The sequence below is a fragment of the Nicotiana attenuata genome, unplaced genomic scaffold (assembly GCF_001879085.1).
Source record: "Nicotiana attenuata strain UT unplaced genomic scaffold, NIATTr2, whole genome shotgun sequence".
In the NCBI taxonomy this organism is placed as follows: Eukaryota; Viridiplantae; Streptophyta; class Magnoliopsida; order Solanales; family Solanaceae; genus Nicotiana; species Nicotiana attenuata.
In genome coordinates this window covers 90,610-109,367 of record NW_017670838.1, presented here as the reverse complement: position 1 = coordinate 109,367, position 18,758 = coordinate 90,610, and positions in this window count along the sequence as shown.

Here is an 18,758-nt window from a genome sequence, read left to right as displayed (position 1 = left end):
TATTATGCTGGAGTTCAAGTATACTTATGCTGGAACTCCATTATAATATGCTGGAGTTCCAGTATACTTATGTTGTAACTCCATTATAATATACTGGAGTTCCAGTATACTTATGCTGGAACTCCGGTATATTATGCTGGAGTATTTTCCGGATTTTGAACAGTATTTTCTTTCAGATTTATCTTTACATGAAAAGTGGCTAAATTTCAATTACTTTTAAAACTATGGCTATTTTTGAATGACCACTTGTAAATCTGGCTATTTTTGAATTTCTCCCCTAAAAATGATAATAATAAGGATGTAAGTGATATACATGCAAAAAATATTTCTTACACTAAGTGAATTTTAACATGTGATAGTAGGTCAATTATCGTTTTTATCATGTTACTAACTAATTGTTTACCCTCGAATCCGGATAACAATTGAATTTATATGGGGTTTTAAGGATCCGTGAACTAAAAGATACAAAAGGTTTTTAGGTTGAGGAAAATAAAGATAAAGACTCAACAATTGCTGTTAAAGTAAATAATCGCAGAATATAATATTGCTTAGAACAATTGTGCTTGATGATCTACCAGAATTTAGAGAGATCCCCTTTTATACATTCTGATTAAGGGTAAAAATAAGGTAGGTAAATTGATTACATCGTGGATCCCTGTAATTACGCCTTAATGACCTGAAGTGGTTGAGAAAATCACGTTTGGGCGAGATATCCGGCGACGCTTGGTTATCCGTTACGAGTCCGGCTTCCGACCTGGTGTGTTTGGAGACTCCTTTCGAGCTCTGTAACGGTCTCAAAATGACTCGACCTCGGTTGTAGACGTGGCCGTCGTTCTACCTTGCATCCAGGTCGGGTTCGATGGCCCCGACTTGCTCCGGACCGGATCCAACCCGGTCGGGCTCAAGCAAAAAAGGGTATCACCCAATACAACTATATATAATTACCTTAACTTTTTGAATATTTATTTTTTGTATTTTGACTCTCCTAGATAAAAATACTATAGAAGAGCATGAAAGCAAAGAAGCAAGGGAAAGGAAGAGTGCATGGCAACAACCAGCATGAGTCGACACTCGTATTGGTCGTCCTTTGTTGCGTTCCCTTAACCAAATAAAGAAAAAAGAATAAAATATTAATCGTACACAAAATCGAGTTGGGACCCTCGCCTCTTCAATAGTACAATCAATTATAAATGGGTCTACCGGTAAAAAGACGCCCATAGAAAGTGGTTTTGCCCCGCAAAAAATATTGTGTGCTGTCCCCTAACACAACACCCTCTCCCTTCCTAGCCTTTAGGTTTTCTGTGCGGCGAGAAAAACAATGAACAGAGCTCATGTGGCGGAGACATCGTGTTATTCGTCAATTTTTTTTAGTAACATGATAGTAATATACTTGTAAAGATATATAATCCATCCGTTTTAATTTACATGAATTAGTTTGATTAAGTACGAAATTTACAAAAAAAAAATTTTGAAACTTGTGCTCCTAAAAGTTTAAGAGATAAAAGCTTTGTGAGGCAATAATATTTTGTATGGTTATAAAAACTTCTCACTAAGGGTAAAATGACGAGTTTAAAGTTAAATTATTTTTGATTGTAGAAATGTGTCATTCTTTTTGCAACAGACTATTAAGGAAATTGTGTCATTTAAATTGAAACCGAGAGAATAGAATATATTTACATAATTTTTTTTTTTAGGTACAATATTAACTAAAATTCCTAGAATTTTTTATAGTCACCGTTACGAAAAAAAAAGTCATCCAAGAGTAAAAACTCCATTTTCCTGACTGCACTTCCCCAGATAAGCACATTTTCTTCGTTTTTATGCCCTTCTCTCGCCAGGAATTTTGCACATTTTTAGCCTCCCTCCCGATATGCATATCCGTGTTGGCTTCGAACTAGTATCTAGAATCTTCAATACTAGCCCTAAAAGAGTGATATTGTATGTGTTCCTCCTTGATATGATTGACAGCAACTAAACAATTCGTTTTCATTTCTAACTCTTTATATCCCATTCTCTAATATACTTTTGTTTACCCTAAAAGAACGTTGATAACAATTGAATGTATACGCGATTTTAAGGATAATATGGGTTAATTCAATACAAGTAATCAATGACGTTAGATTAAGCAAATAAAAGACGTAACAAATGACCAAACCAATGAAAAGAATGAATCCGGGCTCAATTAAAGGCTTAACAAGGGACATGCCTCCGGTTCCGAGCTTACACTTGTGAATAACTTATGAACAAGACAAAAACTTTGAATAGCTTTCAGAATCAGAAGTATATTGCCTTGGTATGCGTGTTATAATGTGTCTCATGAATAGTTAGTTGTTCCTTTATATAGTAGGAGAGTTTTACCCTAAGTACAATTCTAAAAAAGGGTAAAAATCTTTCGTTTCGCTAATTACTGATCCATCGCTGATACGGGCCGAGATTTACGCCGTAACATCCGGTTGGGTACGGATATCACGGCCCTTTATTAGTTGTGTGCGGTTGTTTGGCAATGCTCTCCGAAGTCTTGGGACTCGAACCGAACCCGGAGGACGTGGTCCCGATGCCTCCGAGGGCAGGTGTTTTGCTCGAACCCCGATATGAGGGGCTCCTCGCCTTGATTCTGATTCCTTACGGTCATATCCTTGCTTCGTTTGCCTCACCGAGAAATCGAGGTGTTCAACGGGCTATGTTTTACCTGTATACAACTATCAAGATAATGTAGCGCATACATTGAATTATTTTGGGGCATAAATTAATCAACTTTAGCTAGAGTCAAATTCACGTACATGTCTAATTGTTACAATAGATGGATACTAACACTAATTTCTGTATTTGTCACTATTCCCCACACGCAATATATGAGTCTTCCTACGTATTTTTTGGTAGAAGATGAAGAAAACCAAGAATGGGTTGGAGAGAAAAACCAGTGCGAAAATGTTGAACGGACGCTCGTGGTTTTTCCCCAACAAACAGTCGTATGTTTGTTGGGATGGGAAGGATCCCCCCATTGTCATTGGTCTTGTCTCGTAGTCATGTCGCCAACATATATAGTTGTAGATTAAAATGTCTATTAAGTTTCATTCTTACTTTATATATTCGGCAAATCTAAGCCACTGTCCTGGAGGTCATCTCGAAGGGACGTTTAAGTACTGTTGTAACCATACAATTATTTGCCATCACCTTCAAATGCAAATATATTCTCTCACTCACTCATGTTTCTCTCTGTCACTCTTCCCGCAATACCCCTTGAACTCTTTTCTTTGTTCAGATAAAGTTTTACGCGAACTACTGTATTTGGAAAAAACTACTGGGAATCTCGATCAACAGTGATTGTCAATCACATAAAATAGTCACATGCTCATGTTTAAACAAACAATCAGATCCATGATTAAATTAATAAATGACACTTGTTTAATAGATATTGTTTGTTAATCAATAAACTAATCAAAGCCATAAATAACATGCCATGTCTAAACTTAAAAGGCTGGTGTTATGTCGAGGTCACCGGCATCTGGCTGTTCTACATCTGTGTAATACATACAAGATAGAGTAAATTTCATGGGTGGTCATTTGGCTTTGTATTCATTACCCAACATTACTAGAAATTCGGTAAAAACCGACTGACGCATACCAACCAACATTGGTCGGTCCAAAAAAGCGACCAAAAGACCGTCCAATGCGGACGGAAACTATCAAAAAAACATTTTACATTTTTCTAAAATGAAATACCGACCGAAATCAACCGGTAAATTGGTCAAACATTTGATCGCAATGATCAGACTTGCTTAGTCAAAGCACTTTTTTGGTTACCGACCAACATCGGTCGCTTAGATGGACCACGTTTTTTAATTTTAATAATTATATTATTATTTATAGTATTTTATAAAATTTATGGTTGAAGTTACCGAACAAAGTGGGTCGGTTATTACAGGAAAATATTTTCAACTTTGGTCAGTAACTGTAATTTCTGGAGACTAACCGACCAATTTCGGTCGAATCATAGGTCAAACATGGTCAAACTTTTAAATCACATTAAAATTTACTATATAAATAATATAAATATAATCCATATATTAACACTTTATTTTGTAATACAAATGATAAATGCAGTAACATATACTATAACAAATTACATATAGTTAAAGTAGTACAGCGAAGATATATATATATATATATATATATATATATATATATATAACCGCATCTAAGAACGCGAAGCGCTAGGGCTACAGGGTCGACTTTTTTGGGGATAGGCTTGTGAATAAGCAATAGTCTAATTAGTATATATAATTGATCATCATCAAATATATCTATTTGAATAATTTTTTAAAGTGATTCATCGACTTATAACTTAGAAATTAAAATTAACGTACTTAGATGCATCGATGGATATTAAAAATAAAACGTCTCGACCTATATCGATTAATCTATGTCATGCATTATTAGTTATGAATGAATGAAATATAGAACAATACTAAACTTCTTTGACATGTATATATGTATCACAGATTAAACAAACAAAAGAAGCTATTAGCATTAAGTAAACTAGTTAATCTAACAATCAACTAAACATATTTAAAATAGAATAATATTGGTTTACCAATGTAACGACCCGACCGACCGTTTTGCTTTCTAGAACCTTGTTCCCCTATAAGACTTCCCGTACGAGTTTTTACTATTTATGACTTGCGGGGATGATTAGTTCTGAATTTGGAAGGGGTCGGGTTGAAATCGGAACACTTGGTTCCTTAAGGTTGGCTTAAAAGGCAAAGTTTGACTTCGGTCAATATTTTGAGTAAACGACATCAAAATCGGGATTTGACGATTCCAAAAGGTTCGTATGATGATTTCGGACTTTGGCGTATACTCGGATCGGGTTTTGGATGATCCGGGAGCGTTTTGGTGCCTAATAATGAAAGTTGGTTCTTGAAGGATTTTGAAGTTCTTTAAATTTGGTTTAGAACGGGTTTTGGTGATATCGAGGTCCGAATGGAATTCCGAGACAGTGAATAGTTTTGTATGGTGATTTAAGACTTGCACGCAAAGCTTGGTGTCACTCCGAGTTGTTTGTATGATTCGGCGCATTCGGAGCAATTTGGAAAACTTAAAGTTCATATGTTGATTCAATTTGGTTTTAGGTGCGATTCTTAGTCCGTTGATGATTTTCGAGTTCTGAGAGTTCGAGCAGGTCCACACCATGTTTTCAGACTTATTGGTGCCTTTGGATGGGGTCTCAAGTGGCTCGGGTGTTTTTCGGACCCCTAGGAGCAAAGTTTGAAAAACCAGAAAATCCTAGTTCTGGTTTCCTTCTTCCCGAACGCGGAGGGAACCTCGCGTTCCCCTAGAAAGAAATGGGACTGGGAGGAATTTTGTGCTATGTGTTTACCTTGAAAATGGTAATTACAATTAGATTTGATTTTATGGTTCTAAAAATACGTGATTTATTTTTATGCTAGTTGTTAGGCAGTAGATGCTAAGTGTGAAACCAGAAAATAGGAGAAGAGCTTGAAGGCAGTGTGTCAAGCAAACCGAGCGGCTGAGAATCGGGGCCTCGAGCTAGGTTATACGGGGCCTCGGGATCGAGCCAAACGTTAGGCTGTGGATAGTCGATGGAGAACTAACAGTTCTGAGAGCTTTGATGAAGGTTCTTTATGATCAATGATGAGTGATAAATGAAGAACAATCAATGAAAACACAATAAATGCAAGTAATGTAATAAATGTAAGCAATAGAATCAAGGGAGAATATGTTTAAGTTAGAGAGCAGAGAATGTTCTTGTTATTGTATTCAATGTTATATCAACCCCCTTACAAAAGGATAAGGATTCCCTTTATATAGTAGGGGGAATCCCAATATAGTACATGTGCATTTATTACAAAGATATAAGGCCGGTACAACAATTTAATGCTACGGTACGGGCTTGTACTAGCCTAATAGACTTGGTCAGCTTTAAATAGGTGCCTTGGGAACTTCCCGTTTGTCCATTATAGCCATCGATTTTGCGTTGTCCCGAGGTCGAACGTCAAGAACCCTCGGGGTCGAACCTCGAATCGTGCCTCGAGCCTTTGAAGGCGTGCTTAAGAAGCGTCATAATGACCATAAAATTGGACCCTCTGATTTTTACCGTACATAGATAGTCCCTGCGTTTCTTAGAATGAAAATGATAAGAAACGGTCCTGACCTTGACTTTCTTGAACATCTTGTGATGACGTCATGCTCATGACGTCTGCTTTCCAAGTGACTGAAAACATCCTATCAGTCCATCTTCTCAGAAGCATTCAATAGACTACCGGTTCATTCTCCAAAGGCGGTGATATCGCCGCCGATCCGTTTCCCAAAAAAGCTTTGATTGCGCCTGCCAATACGTTTCCCAAAGGCATTGATTACGCCTTTGGTTATGCTACTGCCTCTCTGTAAATGGGAGGTTTCTTGAGCCAAAATTCCATTACGTCATTCTTCAATAGCTTTTAACCCTTTTCTTCTCTTCTTCCTCAACCAAACTCTATTTTCCATGGTTCAAACCCGTGATCATAAGGTCACACCGCAACGGTTTTGCCAGTCATGCCATGGCTCTCTTTCAGAGATTTTCCCCACTGAGTGGAATCGTACTAGTTTGTTGTTGTTGTCATTGTTGTTGGCCCGAAATGATGAGAGAGGGGCTTCAAATTGTTCCCACATCAGAGGATATGTGGACCGTGAACTGCTGCTCATCTCTCTTAACTTCAACCTGGCGTGGCGCTTCACTCCCTTTGCTTTTCCTGGAGTGAGGTGGCGTCATCTACTAACTGTTGCATCCCACGCCGGTGCAATGTCTCAAGAAGTGGCTTCACAATTGTAGTGCTGGTGAGACCCATACTCGCCAAATTTTTCACCAAGCCACAATTTTCCTATCTTTAAAAGCTTTTGCTCTTTGATGGGCTACAGCTGTTGCGGAGGATTCTCTTGAAGGTATTTCTCTGAAGATCGACATGGGACCCTCGAAGGAACGTCTTTTTCAGATGTCGCGTTCGAGAATGTACCCTCGAGAATAGTTTAGGCTCTTTAGCTGTTGTTTTTTGGTTCTTTGTTTCTGTGTAAGGACCCCTCGTGGGCTTTTGTAATCGTTTCTTATTAATACAATGGTTTCTTCAATTTGCTTTTGTCTCGTGTTGGATTCCCTTTTGCCCGTGTTTGCGAAATATCCAACCGTGTGACTTTATCGAGTAGTCTGAATAATGGACTCGGACATATGAATTCCTTCGATTCTTGATTGGTTAACATGATGTCCCCTTAAAAACTTTGCCACTCCTTGGACTATGTCAGGATTGATCCGATATAAACTTAGGTCGTCGGGACTTCCGATTTCGAATTGAATGAGAGCGAGGCCTCGAATTTCTTCAAAATAAAGCTCAGCCTTTTTAGGCACCGTCGATAGTCTTCGAGTGAAAGTCTGCTTGATCATCTGAAAATAAAGATAGCCCTTAGGCCTCTGCCAATAGCCCCTGAGCGCGGATACACTCAAACTCGAGTGGCCCTTGGGCTTAGTAATTGAGCGAGCGTTTGCTCAGACTTGAAATAAAGGCAGCCCTGAGGCTTTATGAATGGTCCCCGAGTGAGAACTAGCTCGAAATCGGGCAGCCCTAGGGCTTAAGAATTGGGTGAATGACCCGCACTTCAAATAACAGAGATCCTCGAGATCGGGCACCATCTCGAGGCTAGGTTTTTGTAGCTAGCTCCTTAGAAGCCACCGTGATAGCAACATAGATCCTCGAGATCGGGCACCATCTCGAGACTAGGTTGATACGGGAATCTGTGACCCCTCGAACAGCGTCGTTCGTACGACATGGCCATGAAGTGACCAAGGTCGTCCTGCCGGTACACTTCTCTGAAAGTGGTAATGGCATAGTCAGAATTAATTGGCCTTTAGAGTAGGCGGACAGTCGCCGCTTGCTCTATATATGAGTTTGCTTTTGATTCCGCTACTTTGAGCAGCTATTCTTTTCATAGGGCTTTCCTTCCTTGCGTCACTCATTTCACCATTTTAATTCGAAGCTTTTGCCAAAGCTCTCATTTACCTTTTCTTGTTCCACCATAGTTATGGCTGCCACGCCCAAGCCCGTTCACCAAGAAGAGGAGAGTCCCACCTCTGCTTCCCGCTCGGTCGGTGGTACACCGCCGATGTCTGGTGAGCCAACCTCGAGATATTTCGTTTCGAGGAAGGACTTTACGTTAGAGAGATCTCCCAATGTTCAAGGACATTGGGAGTATGCGTCGAGATCTATTTCATCAATAGGAGAAGGACATCTCGAGGCAGTCAGGAGAGACTGCGGATGGGGAGAAAAGGCGGTATTGCAGGTACCTTCCCCGGAAGAGAACATCATGGTTCATACAGAGGGGTTTTTGAACGTATACACATATCCTTTTACGTTGGGCCCTCTCGATAGAGTCGTGCTTGACTTCTGTCGAAGATATCGGGCTACCCTAGCACAGGTTCACCCGTCGTTCTGGAGGATAGTATTGATGATGAGGTTCTTTGCGGAGGGAGTTGGGCTTGAATTCACCCTTAGTCATCTCATTAGATTGTACCGGCCCTTTCATCACCGAGGCCTGATTACTTTACGATGTCGATCCGCAAGGCCCTTTATTGCCGATGATGAAGAAGATGGGGACCGAGGATGGATGAATCGATTTGTCCGAGTATGGACTGTCGATATTATCCCCGTGGAGTTCCTGCCATTTCCTGAGAAATGGAATTTCACACATAGGTGGTACACTTGCGTTTTTATTATTTTTGCTCACTGTGGAGGCGGGCTTCGTAAAGATGCTTTGTTTTTCTTTATTACAGAAATCCCGTGGATGCCATACGAGGTCCCCGACCTGGCGGATTGGACTTGGAAGCTGGAAGCACGCTCGACCTATGATGGTCGTAAGTGGCGAGACCTGTCGAAGGGTAGATGGGAAGCAAAACACCACGGTACGTGCCGTGTGGTTTATTTTCTTCGAAAGGTACTTTCTTTTATGCGTATTAACTCCGTCACCGCAGGCATTGGAGAATTTTCTGAGATGAGACCGTGTCCCCTCGGAGAGGAGGAAGGATCGTCGGCTTCGAGATCGGGGAATGGTAACAAACGGAAGGAGTCCTCGAAGGACGAGGGTGCTCATGGCGAGGCAAGCCCTGCCCGGAGGCTCAAAGGAGATGCATCAGCTGAGCTTGCAGCATCCGAGGTTTCTCGCCTCGGAAAAATGGTTCCTCCTTTGCCGCCGTCTTCTTTTCCCGTCAAAGTTACTTCTAGGGATAAAGATTTTCTGCCGCCTTCTTCTTCTCCCGTCGAAGGTACTTCGAGGGATAAAGATTTTCTGACGCCTTCTTCTTTTCCCGCCGAAGGTACTTTGAGGGAAATTCGAGGCTAGGGGCCGCCTGAAAGCGGGGTGCCGTGCGACCCTATTCCCATCGGGAGTGGTTCTACCGGGACCGATGAGACCAGGCCAGTAGATGTGCGCTCATCCTTTGAGGAGGCTCAGCGGCTTTGCTCTGTGGTGAGTTTTGGCCGACTGTATTGGCTTTTCATTTTTGCACTTTCATTTTCTAATCGAGCTTCTTTTTCATAGGCCTTTGACAAGCTCAAGTCCGAGCTGCTCCGCCGCGAAGCCAGGTTGCAAAAAGCCTTAGACGGGGTGAAATCCCTCAGGCTTCTTTGTGAAAAAAGGGCAAAGGATTTGGTATACCTTCGATACGAGGCGAGTCGAAGTCTGGACTATGAAGGCTACCTTGAGAGACATGTAACCTTTGTTTCGAGGGGATGCATGTTTCTTCTCCTATCCTCGGAGACTAATATTTCGATGCTTCACTTGCAGAGAAAGACGAAGGACCTGGAACGCCTTTGGGGTGAAGTTGGTCAGGCCAAGTATCAGTTTAATGAGCTAAAGGCTCAGGCAGATGCTCAAGTTGCGGCCAAGAAAAATGCTTTGGCCAAGGCTTCTGCCCTCGAGGTGCAACTCCGGAATGCTCGCGAAAACAGCTCGATCCAGACGAGCATGATTGCAAGGCTTGAATCTGACCTTTTGAAGATGAAGGCTGAGGTCGTAGATGCCCGGGATGAAGCTGAAGAAATTCGAGCAAGGGCTGATAAGAAAGTGTCCGTCTATTTAAAGGACGTTGCCGATGCTCGGGCTGAGTTGAGAGGGGCTTCCGCTCGGGAGAGCAGAAGTAATGAATATGCCCGGTGCAAATACCGGAGGGAAAACCTCGAGGAGATCCATGCTAGGGTCTTCGATCTCTCGGACGATAAAACGCAGGCCAAGGCGGATGAATACAATGCCAAGTTCCTCATGTCTGATGCCGAGGATAATGAGGGAGAGGCTGATGGAGCCGCAGTCCCCAAGGGGAAGTAGACTAGGCCTTTCCTTGCTGATTTTGTGTATAATGCCCTTAGAAAACATTGTAAATGAAGCTTTGTATTTTTCCACTCATACATAAAAGGAAGCCTTTCGGTTTCTCTTTTTATGAATTTCTTTTTGCTTGTGTGCGACTTTCTTTGTCTTGTATTTTGACGTTTGTCAATGATTAGCTAGGTGAATTGGACTTCGAGGTGAAAACCCCTAGGTTTACAAATCGGCCCTGAGGCTTGTTAGGCGTTTGAATTTTGAGCTGGCTCTTAGGCTTTTACGCGTCGGGTCGGTACGACCTTTAATTTAAGCTGGCGACAGTGGCTCTTACGCGTTGGGTCGGTATGACCTTTAATTTAGGCTGGCGACAGTGGTTCTTACGCATTGGGTCGGTACAACCTTTAATTTAAGCTGGCGACAGTGGCTCTTACGCATTGTGTCAGTACGACCTTTAATTTAAGCTGGCGAGAGTGGCTCTTACGCGTTGGGTTGGTACGACCTTTAATTTGAGCTGGCGACAGTGGCTCTTACCCGTAGAGTCGGTACGAACTCTAGTATAGGCTTTATTTTCCCTCATTGAAGTTTTTTGTGTTCGTCCGACTCTTCGACGGTTTGATAAGAACCTTAATTGCGAGCCGCTATGTGATGATAGACGAGCACCTCGGGAGGTTTCGCTCGATGGCTGAATTGTTTCGAAGCCTTTTTATTGTTTGGAGCTGATGTGATCGAAGCTCTTTTGCTTATGCCGAGGGTAGCCTGGTTAACCAGTTCTTTTCGAAGTAATTGAAGTCCTGTGATATGACAACGGTCGGGCGTCCCCGAGTCGCGTTAGTTTGGCTGGTACAGCCTCGTGACCGTAGTCATTGTATTTGGTCGTAGCCTTTTAGTCCCCCAGCGAAGTAGCTTCGGCGTCTATATCGAGGGTATGCCTTTTTAGGGGTCTTACAAGTTCGAATATTAGCCTTAACTTTAAGATCGGGATTATGCCTTTTGTAAGGTCTTATAAATTTGAATATGCCTTACTTGAGGTCTTACATATAGGTCACTTGGCACAAGTATGATTCATGCCTGGCTCGAGGTCTTACGGATAGGTTACTTGGTACAAGCTTGATTCATGCCTTGATCGAGATCTTACAGATAGGTTACTTGGTACAAGCATAATTCATGCCTGGCTTGAGGTCTTACAGATTTGGTATTGCCTTATGGAGGTCATACACTGTTGATAACGCCTCGTGGAGGTCTTACATTTTCTAACATTGCCACGTGGAGGGCTTTCGGGCTCGAGGTCGCCCACATGGGGTCTTATGGCCTCGGGTTCTTGATACCTCGATGGGGTGACCGTCGGCGACAGTCCCCGAGACGTCGAGGGTTTTTGGCTCTGGAGCCGTTCTTTGTATATTTTGATGTTGCCTCATCGAGGGCTTACAAGCACGAAGTTTCCGGCCCGAAGGTCTTACGGCTTCGAGTTTTAGATGTCAGTCCCTGAGTGTTCGGGAAATTTCTAGCTCTGGAGCCGTTTCTTGAAAGAATAGCGGATTTCTTTGAAGCGCAAAGTGTTTTGATGGAAAAATATTCCTTGATTACTTGGTACAAGTATACATGTTTTTGTCCTCGAGGGTTTGATTATTCTATGCGGACACGGTTCAATTGATCGTTTGGCCCGATACATCATTTTCCTATTGAGACCCTTTTTGGCTCATCTTGACTTCTTCGAGTAGGTGATCTCTCGGGGGGATGCCCCCCACTATTCGAGGTTAATTGAACAGAAGCCTTGAATACTTGTTAAGTTCTCCTTAGGTAGCATATAGATGTTGCCTCGTTAAAAACCTTGCCGGTAAAACCCTTCTTGGGATAAAACCCGGTCGAAGGAAAAGAGTGCAACGCATGCTTTAAAACCTAAGGTCTTCAAGCTGGGGAATGCCTCGATCGTTCTAACCGGACTCCTGCACATAGGTTAATATAAAATGTAAATAAAAAGGGAGACGGTTATACTTTAGTAGTGATGGCGCTTCGAGCCTCGATATTCCTCAAATGTTTTCTCTGGGGACGCGGTACGATCCTTTGCTAATTGAATTGGGTAAAGCCGAGAATGCAGTTCGTGATCGCTACTTCGCTGTTGGCTCATCCTTTGGTTCCTTCGATGTTGAAGGTGTCGATGCCAGTGCCACGTCGTGCACCGCGAACATCTCTCGCGCTACATGCTGCTCCTCGTATACGGTTTTTATTCCGTCCTTTGTTGGAAACTTCATCATTTGATGAAGGGTTGACGGTAGTAGCTCTCATGCATTGTATCCATGGCCTTTCGAGTAAGGCATTGTATCTCATGTCTCCTTCGATGACATGAAACTTGGCATTTTGGGTTGTGCCGGCCACGTTGACCGGGAGGGTGATCTCCCCTTTTGTCATCTCGCTCGCCATGTTGAATCCGTTGAGCAGTCCGAGCCGCTCTAGCACCCTCGATCTGATAATGTTGGCCGAGCTACCTGGATCCACAAGTACACGTTTAATTTGAAATGTATTCACGAGAAAAGAGATTACTAGTGCGTCGTTATGAGGCTGAGACAGGGCCTCGATGTCCTCGTCGCTGAATGTGAGAGCGTCCTCGGGTATGTAACCTCGAGTTCTCTTTTCCCTGTTGATGGATATTTTTGTTCGTTTGACAATGGGTTTCTGTGGGATGTCGACTCCCCCAACAATCATGTGGATGATATGTTGTGGTTCTTCTGTTTCATTTTTCCTGTTCGCCTCTCTTTTTCGGAATTGATTTTTGGCTCGATCGCTGAGGAACTCTCGAAGATGCCCTTTGTTGATCAGTCGGGCTACTTCTTCTCGGAGCTGTCTGCAATCTTCAGTCCAATGACCATGTGTGCCGTGAAACTCGCACACCAGGTTGGGGTTCCTTTGTGATGGATCTGATTGTACGGGTTTTTGCCACCTGGTTTCTCTGATTTTACCGATGGCAGAGACGATGTCTGAAATATCAATGTTGAAGTTGTATTTGGACAATCGGGGTGCCTCCGTCGGTCCTGTATGTCTGTCGAATCCGACTCTGCCCACGAGTCCCCAAGGATTCTGACCTCGGTCTGTCTTTCGATCATTTCGGGGTATGTTACGCCTTAGGGAGTTTCTTCGATCTTCAGTGTAAGGTTCATACCTTTCCTTGTTTGACCTTGGTTCCTTTGCCAAGAGCCTGCTAGGATATACTGAGCCCGAGGGGGCTCCTAGTTGGTCGTCCTCGACCCTAATCTTCGACTGATATCGGTTGTGGACATCCGACCAAGTCACGGCGGGATATTCTACCAAGTTCTGCTTTAGTTGCTTTGAAGCTAGCGAGCTTCGTTCATTCAAACCTAGGGTGAACGCCTGCACTGCCCAGTCATCGGAGACTGGTGGTAATTCCATTCACTCCATTTGAAAGCGAGATACGAATTCCCGCAGCATCTCGTTTTCACTTTTTTTGATTATGAAGACGTCGAATTTCCTTGTAGCCACCTTGATGGCACCGGCATGTGCCTTTATGAAAGAATCTGCCAGCATGGCGAAAGAGTCTATCGAATTCGGGGCTAGGTTGTGACACCACATCATGGCCCCTTTCAAAAGTGTTCCTCCGAACTTTTTTAGTAGGACGGATTCAATCTCGTCGTCCTTCAGGTCGTTTCCCTTCACTGCACAAGTGTAAGCAGTGACGTGCTTGTTGGGGTCCAAGGTTTCGTTGTACTTCGAAAGATAGGGCATTCTGAATTTTTTGGGGATGGGCTTTGGAGCAGCATCTTGTGGGAATTGCTTTTGTACGAACTTCTTCGAATCTACACCTTTCAGGATCGGGGGTGCGACCGAAATTCGATCGACCCTTGAATTGTAGGTCTCCACCTTTTTGTCATTGGCTTCTATATTTTTTTCGCCCGATTCAATCCTCTTTGTGAGGTCCTCGAGAATCTTTATGATGGCGGGGTCGGCTGCTGACTTGTTGTTGCTCGATCTTTCTGGTACCTGTTCGGCTTGAGGAGCCGCTTCCGGCGCCGCTGTGCTTGGAGTTTTTTGGTGGCTTTGCAGTTGAGCAATCGCCAGCTGCTGTGCCTATAACATTTCGAAGATGACATGAAGGCTAACTTCTCGTTCCTCCCGAGTCGGGGTCTTTGGGCTTCTTGTTGGTTTTCTTCGCGCACACTCCTGTTGGTGTGGGAGCTTATGTCTACGTGTTAGGCGTTGTGCGAGACCACGTCCACGGGAATTGGTTCTAGTGCATCCTCAGGGTTTCGTTGTGGTATACCAATACCTGGAACAGCTACACCATTCTCTCCATAGTCCTCAAGACCGTTGTTTTCATGTGCATTCACTGAGTTAGACATTTTGACCTGAGATAAAAAATTCTAAGACAAGAAAAAGCGTGAAAGATAACTTGCGTTATGTAGTAAACCAACAAGAAAACAATCACTATTATTTTGTGCCCCACGGTGGGCGCCAAACTGTTTACCTTGAAAATGGTAATTACAATTAGATTTGATTTTGTGGTTCAAAAAATACATGATTTATTTTTATGCTAGTTGTTAGACAGTAGATGCTAAGTGTGAAACTAGAAAATAGGAGAAGAGCTTGAAGGCAGTGCGTCAAGCAAACCGAGCGGCTGAGAATCGGGGCCTCGAGCTAGGTTATACGGGGCCTCGGGATCGAGCCAAACATTAGGTTGTGGATAGTTGACGGAGAACTAACAGTTCGGAGAGCTTTGATGAAGGTTCTTTATGATCAATGATGAGTGATAAATGAAGAACAATCAATGAAAACACAATAAATGCAAGTAATGTAATAAATGTAAGCAATAGAATCAACGGAGAATATGTTTAAGTTAAAGAGCAGAGAATGTTCTTGTTCTTGTATTCAATGATATATCAACCCTCTTACAAAATGATAACGATCCCCTTTATATAGGAGGGGGAATCCCAATATAGTACATGTGCATTTATTACAAAGATATGAGGCTGGTACAACCATTTAATGCTACGGTACGGGCTTTTACTAGCCTAATAGACTTGGTCAGCTTTAAACAGGTGCCTTGGGAACTTCCCGTTTGTCCATCATAGCCATCGATTTGCGTTGTCCCGAGGTCGAACGTCGAGAACCCTCGGGGTCGAACCTCGAGTTGTGCCTCAAGCCTTTGGAGACGTGCTTAAGAAGCATCATAATGACCATAAAATCGGACCCTTTGATTTTTACCGTACACACTATGCCTTCGCGACAGCTAGTCCGCGTTCGCGAAGGTCTGGGACCAGTGACCTTCGTGTTCGCGTGAGGCGACCCGTGTTCGCGTAGAAGAGCCTGGGCTGAGGCTTGGCCGCTGATTGTTCTTCGCGTTCGTGGAAGGTAGGCCAAGCTAGCCTCCGCGTTCGCAATGCCTTGGTCGCGTTCGCGATGTGTTGTCTCCAGGAGGCCTGTGCCGTTTGACTTCACGAACACGAGGCCCTTTCTACGTTCACGTTAAAAGAGGCAGCTAGGCAGTGAGTTTTAAAAATGGGACTTAGGCATTTTTAGGGTCATTTATTGCACTCTTGGGCGATTTGAGAGCTCTTAAGGAGGGGATTTCGACCTAGCTTTTGATGGTAAGTAATTTCTACCTTATGTGAGTTTAATACATAGTTTATGGGTAGATTATAACATGTAAATTAGTAAAAATCATGTGTCTAGATGAAAACCTTGGTTTAGGATAATAATGGAATTTTACCACAAAAATGATAATGGAACTTAGTGAAAATCATATATTTATGTTCCTAAGGTTATGAGTAACAACTTTCTTCAAAATTTTCTGGAACATGGGCATGTGGGTCGGGGTGAATTTTAGGAATCTTGCATTTAGAGTTGGGTAATCACTTTAGTAGTTAGGATATGAACTTTTGAGCATAAATTGATTTATTTATATCATATTTGACTAGTTTCGAGTTGTTTGGTATCAAATTTGGAGGTTTGAGCGCATTCTTGAATTGGGAAGTAGGCTTTGAGACAAGGAAAGCCTCTTTTCTAACCTTGTAAGAGGGAATTTACCCCATATGTGAACTTAATTAATATGTGTTGCTATTTGTAGGGGCTACGTACGCACGAGGTGATGAGTGCCTGTACATAGCTACAATTCCTGTTATGTACGGGTAGTTTTAGGCTTACACCATACTTTATGGACACCGTTATCTGATCATATTTGTTAATTGTATTGAATGGAACTAAGTTGAGAATTATAAGATTTCAAAAGTTTCAAGTGAATTCTTATTTTGAAAATAATTGAGAAAGGTCATGTTCTATTTATATTTAACCGCGTTGCAAGTATATTTCGTGAGCGCGTTGACTATTTCCACTACTCTCATGGAAGCGGGCCGTTCGCCGCGGTAGGTAAATAGATGCATCTATAGTTTGTGTCGTTCGACCCTCGGCAGGGCATAGTTTATATTTATGTTGGATCGGGCCGTACGTCCTTGACAGAATTCGTGCATAATAATAGGCCTGGAAGTCCCTTTCATAATTGATATTAATTCATTAGTTCGGAGATTATTTGTTTTAAATGAGGGAAATGATTCCATTTTAAATATGGTAAAAGGACTGTTTAGATATCTCTTACTATGAGTTTATTGTCATTTTATATATCATGTTTTAACTAGAATTTCATATTATTATATTGTTGGCCCTTAATAAGTGTCAGAGTCGACCCCACGTCACTACTTCTTCGAGGTTAGACTAGATACTTACTGGGTACATATTATTTATGTACTCATGCTACCCGTATGTACTTAATTGTACAGGATCTGAGGCAGGTGCATCTGGTTACCAGTCCGGCGCGAAGATTTGATCCCCATCTCGAGACTTCACGGTGAGCTGCCTTCTGAGCCGTTCTGCAGCAGCTGAAGTCTTCCTTATGTTATATTTTCTGTCTATTTCCTTTTAGACAGTAGACTAGTATTCTTTTGTATATTCTACTAGAATGCCCACATACTTGTGACACCAGGTCTTGGCATATACACTAATAGACTTATGATTTTGGATTGTGTTTCAACAGTTATGATTTCAGTTAGTGGTTTTCGCTTTTTGATTGATTTAAAAATCCGTTATTTATTAAATCCTTTAAATTTAAGGAAATACGAATAACTTAATAAAAATAGAAATCACTAGATAGTTCACTGTTGGCTTGCCTAGCAATGGTGCTGGGCGCCATCACGGCTTAAATTAGAATTGGGTCGTGACAATATGCTATCAGAGCACTAGGTTCACGTAGGTCTCACAAGTTATGGGCAAACCTAGTAGAGTCTTGCGGATCGGTGCGGAGACGTCCGTACTTATCTTCGAGAGGCTATAGGGTGTTAGGAAACTACTCTTTATCCATCTCTTATCATGCAGTTGATGGTATACTAAGTTCCTTTCTCTCATTCTCTCACAGATGGTGAGGACGCGTACAACAGACGTTTCGAACCCGAGAGGAGCTGCCTCCCTCCCCCCTCCCCGTTGCTAGAGGATGAGGTAGGGGACGAGGACGTCCCAAAGTTGCCCTAGTTTCACCACCAGCGGATCCTGTGGAGGATCCCATTGTTGAGGAGCAAGGCGAGGTGCCCGCAGCAGAGCCAGCCCCGGTAGATTTCATGTCAGCTCCGGGCTTTCAGGAGGTCATGGACCGTATACTGCGGTTCATGGATTCTATGACCCAGGCTGGTTTATTTCCAGCAGACCTAGCCACATCTCAAACGGGAGGGGGAGCACAGACCCCTACTGCTCAGGCTCTTGGGCATGCAGCTGCAGTATATCAGACCTTAGGTACACTACCCGTGGGCGGAGCCCAGCCAGTTACAGCGGTTGTACCTGACCCTAGACCAGCTGCGACCGGTGAGCCGCAGAAGCTTTTGGACGGATGGACTAGGCTACACCCTCCTGTCTTCGGAGGTGAGCGACATGAGGATCCCCAAGACTTCATTGATATGTGTATGGACAGACTGCACAACATGAGGATATTCAAGTATCATGGGGTGGATTTCACTACTTTCTAGTTAGAGGGCAGGGCCCGTTGGTGGTGGCGGTCTTATCTTCTCGGCAGGCCAGTGGGTTCTCCTCCCATGACTTGGGACCAGTTTATGTAGATTTTCTTGGACAGGTATATTCCACCCTCCTAGAGGGAAGAGTTGCGGTGTCAGTTTGAGCAGCTCGAGCAGGGTCAGATCTTAGTGACCGATTATGAGGCGAGATTTTCTGAGTTGTCTCGCCATGCACTTATGATACTTCCTACTGACGCAGAGAGAGTGCGGAGGTTTTTTGCGGGGTTTCACTCCGGTATTAGGACTAGTATGGCCCGGGAGGTTGATATGGGTATGGATTATCAACTAGTAGTAGAGATTGCTCGGAGGATTGAGGCTACTGCCAGAGGGATAGAGAGCAGA